We start from the raw sequence: 10,028 nt of genomic DNA, 5'->3' as shown, positions 1-10,028 counted from the left end.
GAACTGAGTGACAGCTAAGGCAACCCTACAGCTATTTCTTGCCTGCCAACAGTTGCCCCACAGATAAAGCACAGGCTGAACTCCCATGGATTTCCACTAGACTAATTCTGGTCTTCTTATTTCCATCACTTTTCCACTGGCATGGCTCCAGCCTTTTGAAAAGCTTCTCATTATTCACATTAGTGTAAAAAAATGAAGACTGTGTGTAAAAGACTGACAAATTCAGGCTCCAGGAGGCTCGACCAGGAGAGCTAATCCCAGCATCCAGGACCCTTCACAGGGAGCACAGGGCCAGCAGCCTTCTCTTATTTAAATCAAAATGGCTTCAGTTTGAATTACACTCCCGGAAGCATCTTTGTTGTTTTACTAAGGGAAAACGGGTATTCCTTGGGAAAACGTATCCCAAATCAGTCGTGGATATAGCATCAAAATAAGTATGTGGAAAATAAGCAGGTAAAAATTAATCAGAAGCCTGGGGAGCACCGCTGTCCTGACACTGGCTCATTGGGTTATGGCAGCACCACTTGCAGAGAGGCTCAAAGCCACCCTCTACTCAAGACTTCTCCCACCAAAACACATGGCAGAGGTGAGCCAGTCCCTGCTTTGGGACACTACTCACTCATCTCACAAGGTATGTGGTACCTGGACAAGTGAAGGATCTCAGCCTGCTGCTGGGCAGTGACAGCTGGAGCTCTATGTGAGTTTATTAAGAAGGTCTTTCCTGTTCCTTCCCATTAGTTATTTTTCCTACTCCATCTGTAGGTCAGTTTGGCAACTGCACTGTTTCGGTGTGGACCTGTTTATTTTCTATAACTAGATTACTGGCAGTTAAATATGCTCCCCTGACATGGTCAGTGTGAATGTTTCCACAGAGGGAAGGTCCCATGTCAACGTGAGGAGGTAGTTTCCTTGGTTTCAACATTCATGTGACAATAACAATGCAAAGTAACATATTTAATTACACATGACTTCTTAAACAGATGTGTGCTCTTACCCACCGTTTTTTTTCCCTTTGTGTTTATGATCAGTCAATAGCTCTGGTATGATTTTGTCAGGCAAAGTCCAGAGTTTTACCCTGGGAACTGGGCTTCATATGTCCTTGTACCCTTCCTTCAATAACTATGTATTTTATACATCACAAGGCATAGTATGACAGCCCTGCCAAGGACTGGTTAGAGTTCACACCAACAGTGTAATACTGATATTGCTGTAACTCAAAAAGTATATCAACATCTTAATGTTCTTTGATTCTACCTCAACATCTTTACTAACAGTTAGTGACCTTTTTTTTTCTCTTTCTGAAAAGATTCACCATTTTATTCAAATCTCAAAAGCTCTGATATTAGCTAAAGACCAAAGGGACCAAGTCAAACTCCTGCATATTGAGAACTGCCCTGCTGAGCAATTGCTCTCAAGCAGCCTGAGCTTATTTTCCATGTAATTTTACTGGACAGCATCAAACTGATAATTTCTGAAACTCCTCATGGACAGAACGGAAGGGAAGGGGGAACATACTCATAGACAACAGTCCATGAAGGGCCCAGACCTCTTGGATGGTAAATAAACCTGGGAAAAAAAGAGCTCTACAACCAATGCTTCAATGCACTTCGTAGGCACAATCTGGTGTTTGCAAGGGAGTCCTTGGGGGAGTGTGTGCAAGGACAGCCACTCAAGCCACTCAAAGCTAAATCACAGAATCATAGAATTTAAGGGTTGGAATGGGCCTTACAGATCATCTAGTCCCAACCCTCCCTGCCAAGGACAGGGACACCTCCTCGCTAGATCACATTGCTCAAGGCTTCATCCAGCCTGGCCTTGAACACTGCCAGGGTTGGGGCAGCCACAGCCTCCCTGGGCAACCTGTGTCAATGTCTCACTACTCTCACAGGGAAAAGCTTTTTTCTAATATCTAACCTAAACTTCCCCTCCTTCAGTTTGGATCCATTACCCCTTGTCCTATCACTGCAGTTCCTAACACAGAATCCCTCTCCAGCTCCTTGTAGCCCTTTCAGATATTGAAAAGTTGCTCTGAGGTCTCCACAGAGTCTCCACTGATGGCTTCACTTCCAGAACACTTGAGAAGGTGCATTACTCTTAGTTGTATCTGGTTTCTCATTCCTGGTCTCTGTAAGGTCCAGTCTAACTGCAAAGCAAAGGATGACCTTCTTTAGTCAGGAACACGCTAGAGTCAGGCTGTTAAGTGCTTTGCAGTCTGTATGGGCACACAACACAATTAAATGCATTATAAACAACTTGTAAAATACACAGTTCAGATCTGATGTAACCACTGGCAAAAGCACTGTTGTTCTGCAATAATCTGCATTATCATGAAACTTCTTTAACTAAAGTGCCATTTGCCTGGGGAGAATGAAGATCAGATCTATAGCCCTCTATTTGGGCTATCTATCTATAGCTCTATTTGGTCAGAACTCAGCCAAAGTATCTGGATGCCCAAGCAGCATTTTAAGTTTTTACAGCAGGCATTTCACACTTCATTCTTGTGGCTAATGATTCTAAAATACCTGCTTTTTTTCAGCACTGAACAGTATGTTTGAGGAATACTCTGACAACTTCTCATTCTGAGGCTAGAAATGCCTCAGTCTGGCTTTTCTGAAGGATAACAGAATTTACTCAAGAACTGTTAATGCTGACACTGATTTGCCTTCCCATTCTCAAAGCTGGAAACATTGCCTGGATTGATTAGTGTAGGCATTTCCAGATGTAGTTTGTCCAGGCATTCGTTCTTCCCAGGCTATTTTCTACATACACTTTTAGTCTGATATAGTAGTACAAAATCATCACTGAAGTCCTTCTTAATCAGACGAGTTAGGTTCACTCTGGGAGCCAGAAGTAACATGATGTGAAACGCATCTGCAGAAAGAACGGATTAACCTGCTTAGTTTGGAAGTTTACACATGTTGACCTCAGAAAACATACAGAATGGTATGACTTTCAGTTCAGCTTAATACTTTTAGGAAAGTCTATGAGGAACTCAAAGCCAATATTTCTTATCTCTGCTGCCAGTGTAAAGTGCCATAAAAAAGTTCCAGAGATGACTAAACTGGATGGAGAGCAGTTTAGGTTAGATACTGACCTCACATAAGCCTCATATATCACCTGTGTAACTTTACAATTGCAATGGGTTAGATACTAGTCAGAACCTAGTTGGCATCCTAGTGGAAGGCAGAGCATATGGAGGATGCACATGGTTTATCTTAATGTTTGTTCTCAGGTATACCACAAAATGCCTTCAACATTTCCATCCTCAGTCTCCAAGCATCTCACACAGTACATAGACAGACAGACATACAAACCCAGAGTGCTCTGAATGCAGCATCACCATTTTGCTAGCATAGCTTTGTCAGGCAGGAGTATATACATGCATACTTCCAAAATTCTTTCGGAGAATGCTGTCCTACAAGTGAAGTGTCTGATATTTGCAGGATGATGTGCTCCAACACAAGAATCCCTGCTACTGAAGGACTTCTGGAGATCTGGAGTTGTTTTATCTTCTGCACAAAACAGAAGGTAAGAACGGCATTTCTTCCCAGAATGAGACTAGGAGACACATCTCCACTAGAGGATGAGAACAGTATGAGAGTAGACCCTGTGTCACTAGACGAGTGCCATGATGTGCTTGCTCTGTTCAGCAAGAAACCATGGGAGCAGTAAGTGCAAACAGCACCTGGAAAGAGGAGGCGGAGAAAAAGTCTGACAACTGTTGCTAAGGACTGTAGATATTATGCAAACAAGGGATAGAAAGAGGAATTATGGGCAGACAAATATGTAGGAGGATTCGTGATGTAAAAGTACTAGGGAGCTGTATAAAAGCTAGCTGGGAGAGAAAATAAAGGTCTTCGTGTGTGAATAGAACAGAGTCCGTGCCTCATTGCCACAGTGTACCCATCAAATGTAGGCAGATGAGGACGTACATCTAAGGAGAGTTAAAATACAAATCAGTACTTCTGTTGGGTGTACTTAATAGAGAACGCTTTTTCTTTACTGTACCACAAAAAAACCCTTCAGTTGCCAAAGGACATTACAAAATCGTATGTGTCCTGCCTCACTGGGTTCTGCAGACAGCGCTCCTGCATGAGCTGAAAAATGCTTCCATTTACATGTAGCTTAACTTTTCCTTGTTGATGGCACAGCTGAAGGGGCTCATGTGTTTTGTTTAGCCCATCATCTGTTTGGAATAACCTATATTTGGAAATGTGTTTCCGATCCAGGCATGGAAATGTCAGAATATAAATAACTCTTCATTTCTTCCTTTTTTTGGGGGGGAGTGTGTTTGGTTGTGGGTTTGTGAGGGTTTTTTTTGCTATTTTAAAGCTACCACATTTGATCTGTTGGAAGATTTTTTGCAAGTACCCAGTGCAGAAATGCGACGATCTCAACACTATTGCAGTGCTGCTTCAGTTTTTGGGGTTTCTGGGTTGTTTTTTCTTTGGTTTTTGTTGTCTTGGTTTTTTTCCTGTGAAGTTGTTATGGAACCATAGTTTATTGTATAAAGTCCCATTGGCCTTTCAGATGTATGGATCATCCTACCTTGCAACAGTATGCATTTCACACAAAGCTAGATCACCCTTTGTGTGATAAGGTAACTCCTGCAGTGCAATTACGTAGCGAATGGCCATGTGTCTATTTCATGTAGTTATGCACCATAAAAACATTAATCCCAGATGGTTAACGAAAGAACTTTGTCACTTGCAGCCACAGTGACTCCTACTCTATTTTTTTTACAGTCATTTAAATTGATTTAACTTTATTAACTTGTTCCATGTTTACTTTTACTACATGTTCAACCTCTACTACAGGCACGAAAGATAAGATATGTAGAGAACCTTTGTAAAAGGACTAATTAAGGTAAACCAAGTGGGGGTTTGTGTATAGTGCAGTATTTTGTGGGTGGAGAAGAATGATGTCCTGGCTATCATCACACCTGGTTTATGTTCACTGCAGAGAACAGATCTTTATTTTAATTATAGCAGAGCAAAAAATCATCCCCATTTATTAATCTGATGTACACTAAATAACTTTGCATTTGTTACACAGATGATAAATATTTTGCAGATAAATTTATAAACACTTCCACATTTTATAGATTTATACTGTACACAGTCATCCTACACAGAGCATGCCCTTTCACAAATATACAGACAGCTTTCCTTGGAGGGACTTAATCAAAACACTTGGTGAAACAGTTTGGAAGCTGGCAATTTGACACAGAGGAGCATACTGGAGAGATGAGTTCACAACTGTACCAGCTGGACTGGAAATGAAAAATTCAGAACTCCAAGAGAGAATTTATCAAGGCACACACATGCAAACACATATATACAATAGTGATGACTGTAACCTGCTTTACAGGAGATCACACACAGCAGTAAAGGAAACAAAGAAAGAAAGAAACAGAGAGGTCAGGACCATTGCCAAGATCTTGTTGCAGATTAGCAGATCTGAAGTCGAATTCTCATGTATAAATGGGAGTTTGACTTCAAAGTAGCTTGTTACCCGTATATACAATATGTACATGTTGCCTTGCATTGAAAAGTGGAGACTGTCAGAAATGGTTATGATTTTCTTGACAACACAGGCACACTAACATACCTGTGCCTTTGTACACCAAAGACTGTTCGAAAATTTGCATTCCCAGCTGGCTCAGAGCAGTCAGCAATTCCAGTGAAAGTTTAGAAAGTGAAACAAGAAAAGAAAATAGCCATGAAATACTAGGAAAGAATACACGACTTCCTTCTGTCACTCAGCATTAAAGATGCTACGAAGGTTTTAAGAAAATCAGTAACCTGACAATGCCAATAAATCACAGCAAAGGCAAAGAGTTCTACCTTCTGTATCTCATCCTTGACATCTGACTACTGCCCACTTAAAAAATATCTAATTATGTATAGAATATTCTTACACATATTTGAGGCCAAGAAGGAGATACAATTTAGTTGCCACAACGTTGAAGGTAATACAGCTTTTTTTATAAGTTTTAATTGGGATTTTTAATAAAATACTCTATATAAAATGGCTAAAATAAGCTGTCAGTTGATTCAGTAGGCTTCCAGCATTGCTATTAAAAATCATTTTACTGTTTTAAAAACATTACATTCATAGGAAAAAGCCAGGCTAAAATTATTCATGTTCAGTAAGGGCTAGAAGAACACATTTCTCTCACTACAGCAATTCCAGCATGAATTGTCTACAAAATTGCATACTTACAGTTCATATTTTTGACAGAGAAAGCTAAGAACCTGATCCTGCAAACTGCTTCACTGATTTACACAGGAATCAGTTACATACACAATACTTCTTTCATGTAACACTTTGTAGGATCCTAAACTACTTGGAGGATAATAAATGCAGGCAGCCACTAACAGCTTGGTGCATCTTTATAAACTCTTATAAATGAGATAGATTTCCTACACTGCTAATTTCATGCCTGCTGTCATTTTCGCTGTGAATGTCAGTAAAAATGTCCATTTCATTAGTGAAGCACTAATGGAATCAGTCACCATATCAGGATGGATTGGTGGCAGTGAGAAACAGGAAAGAGCTGTAAGGTTTGTCCAAAAGAGATGATGGGAGGTCGTGTTTCCCAAGTAGCTCTCCAAATATTCTCTGTCCTTCTAAACCATTGGTTTTAATCTATGTTTTCAGATTTCCATGTAGAAGGTAGTATTACCTACTGCTACCATAGATCTGAATGACAATTTTCTACTTAAAACTACCTGTTCATGATCACAGTTAGGAACTATATGCTACACTCTCACTCAGTGACTATGTTTTATCCTTGGAAAGACCTCCTACTTTCCAAAAGTAGTACCATGTAAGCATTGCTACCCTTTTGCAGTCTCCTCCCAAAGGTTTGATATAGGTTGGTATTCACTTCATCAACTCACAGAACACACAGGGATGAAAAAGAATTGCAAGCTGCTTGGGTGGGTTGGTTTGTTTGTTTAAATCTTATTGTAGAGTTGGCTTTCCTATAGCAAATATACATCCCTTCCTGTGGAAGGAATCTGCCCTTTCTACTGCTTTCCTACTTCTGTAGCATGAATGCATGCCCCCCTGCCAGAGGAAGGACACTGCAAAGAGTGAACATCCTGCAAGGAGAGGAGGAGAAATGCAGCAGATGCGTGAGCTTTCCAAATAGCTCTTTCCACCATCACTGGTCTGTGTGCATGTGCTGGTATTTTCACCCTGGATTTGCTTGAATTACCGCCACCATGACTTTATACGGCACTAATTACTGAAGAAGATCTGCGTGGGTGTTAATCATTAACTGAAAGACACCCTGGCAATGGCTCTGTTTCAGGCTGGTCGAAGATGGCTGATAAGAACAGCAGCAAATAATCCACATCACTAGAACGACAGAAGCTATCTATGCAGAAACAATGAAAAACATACAATACAGGAAATCACAAACATTTTATCATACATCACACTTAAGTTAGCATGTTGATATCCCCATGGACCATTTTGAAGGCCTTTTGGTTGAATAAGACAAAAATCATAGCTTTTAGGAGTTTATGTAGCTGAGAGTGCTGTGTCTCCTTGTCACTGGAACACAACCAGTGCCTTTGCACGATGTGCTGTTTTGCTGTTTGGCACAGTGTGGCAGGGCAGAAGGGTTGGTTAGGTGGGCAGGGGAAGGCAACAGCTATGTCAAACCTCATTTTTCACTGTTTCAGGAATTCCTTTCCAATGACTGAAAGCTAATGGCCAGCTGAGATGAATCTTGGCATCCCAACAATTTTGCGCATGAATACATAAAGGTTTCTGAACAAGGAATGGAGCAGGATGTTATTTGTGCTCGAAGCATAATGCACAGTGCAGAAAGTAACACTGTCATTGAGATGAGAACATGGTTTCTAAGTCTTACATCCACCTGTGTTACAGAGAGGTGAGTGTGTACATATGTGTGTGTACTGACCCACATGTGTGTCTGTATATGTATTCACCTCTGTGTAATACTTCTTTACCATATACAATATTATATAGCTGCAGGCTAGGATTTAAAGAAAACATCTGAAAAAATAAAAGTAATTGAAGTCTACATCTTGAATTCTTACTCTTCATGGTTTGCATTCAGTTTGATTCCATTTTATTATTTTTCCCTGACCCCTTTCTTTTGAAGGATCACCTTTTAACTGGGTAAAACAGACCTACATTAAGAGTCACACATTAGTTTTATCACACAGCCAGTGGGGGACAGGCATATATATATTTACAAGGCAGACATTAAGAGGATAGCAGACATGTCTTACAAGTTAGGATACATGCAGTATTGTCAGAGAGAAATGCCAGCTGACAACTGTAGCTCTAGACAACAAATGAAACTGGAACAACACGTAAGATATTGGACACTTGCAGAGTTCTGTGCTTGTGATGATTTATGAGAGATGTCCTTCAGCAACAAGTAGCTTCAGCTTGTTTGGTTAGGACTACTGGTGAAAACTGAATGGCAAGTGGTAGATGTCCAAAATTAGAAAGTAGGAAGCTAAGCAGAAAAGCAGATCTTTAGGATTCAAGTGAAATGAGCTTAGGTGGCTAGCTGTGGAGAGAGTGCCGAAAGCCATCCTGCCAGCTCTCTTCCTCTCTCACTTTCTCTCTCACTTTTAGGCTGATGTGTCTGGCTACAACTCAGATGTGTTGATGGCCAGAGTAGGAGCAAGGTCTCTACAAATCCCCTCGGTTAAGTGGCATTAAAATGTATATTCATGAATACACTGGGTGGAAAGAACACTTTTTTGTCAGGTCATTCTCATCCAAATACTTTTGCTGTTAAGTAATCTGCATTCTTTGGTTATTGGACTGTGTACTGGTCAAAAAGCAAGCAATATGTTATAGACCTTTGTCAAGCAGGGTAGATTGTTTACCCCAGAAAGCAACTACACAGTACTTTTCCCTAAGTGTTTTGGTCTTAGTAAATGTAGCTTGTGCCTATGTTGTGGGAAGAGACTGCCAAAAATTACTGCTTTATTCATTTTTAGTTGCACAGGATGTACTCAAAGGGCCAGTACGGTTACACCTTGCAGGCCAGCATCTTTGGATATAACTGAATATACTACTAAATAAGAAAAGTAAATCAATCAGGCCCAATTTGTCTTTTTCCTGCTTTTGCCATGACAAGTCACCGCATCAAAGACAGGTCCTGAATGTGGATGAAGTTCCATATGATAATCTCATACATCTAGAATAGGACTAAATATTGAAGGATCCTTCCTTTGCAGGAAGGGAATTCACCACTACAATAAAAGTAAAGAGTGCAGACAATGACAGTGGATCCAAGAATATTTTGCATCACCTGGTTGAAATTACCGACATTGGAAGAAAGCAAATGAGGCTGACTTCAGCACACGGACTGGTTGTAGACTGTATGAGGGTAAGTGAAGGCAAGTGAGATCTGCAAGTAGCATTACAAATTGATGCTTTCTATTTAATTCAGGTTTTGAACTGAGCTCCAGATTTTCTGGCTAACAAGTCTCTGTTAATTCCACATCAGTGCCTGATCCGTGTCTTACCTTGAAACTGTAGGCAAAAGTATTTTCATGCTGCATTTCCTGGACTAGCAGCATTGGAAAGTACTAATGCAGGCAAATACCTAATATTTTACAGTAAGTATAATGAACAAGAAGGCAGGAAATATAGAGGAAAAGCAGTCTCTCAGACATGTTTTCTTCTAGAATATGATTACCGAACATGTGTTTTCTTTCAAAACACCAGAGGAAGTGCAGCATTTCTGTTTTCACTTCTTGTGTCTTTGACCCCCTGAGTGCAAGGACTCATTTTTTAACATCGTGATTGAAATTTCAATTGCATTTCCAGGTTATTAAACAGGAAATATGGCTTGTAGGTTGTATTAGCATGATATCATCTAGTTTAGGTAAAGAGGTGCGACTGAATGTAAACATCTTTCTCTGACTAATGAAGATTAATTTAAAACTCATAACAGGGAGGAGAGCTAAAGCTCCTAAAGAGCACAGAGGCTGTCCATATGAGGGGCTGAGAGCTGTTACACT

This window comes from Acanthisitta chloris, unplaced genomic scaffold (genome assembly GCF_000695815.1).
Source record: "Acanthisitta chloris isolate BGI_N310 unplaced genomic scaffold, ASM69581v1 scaffold17410, whole genome shotgun sequence".
NCBI lineage: Eukaryota > Metazoa > Chordata > Aves > Passeriformes > Acanthisittidae > Acanthisitta > Acanthisitta chloris.
The sequence above is the reverse complement of the archived record's forward strand: the minus strand, read 5'-3'. Positions refer to the sequence as shown.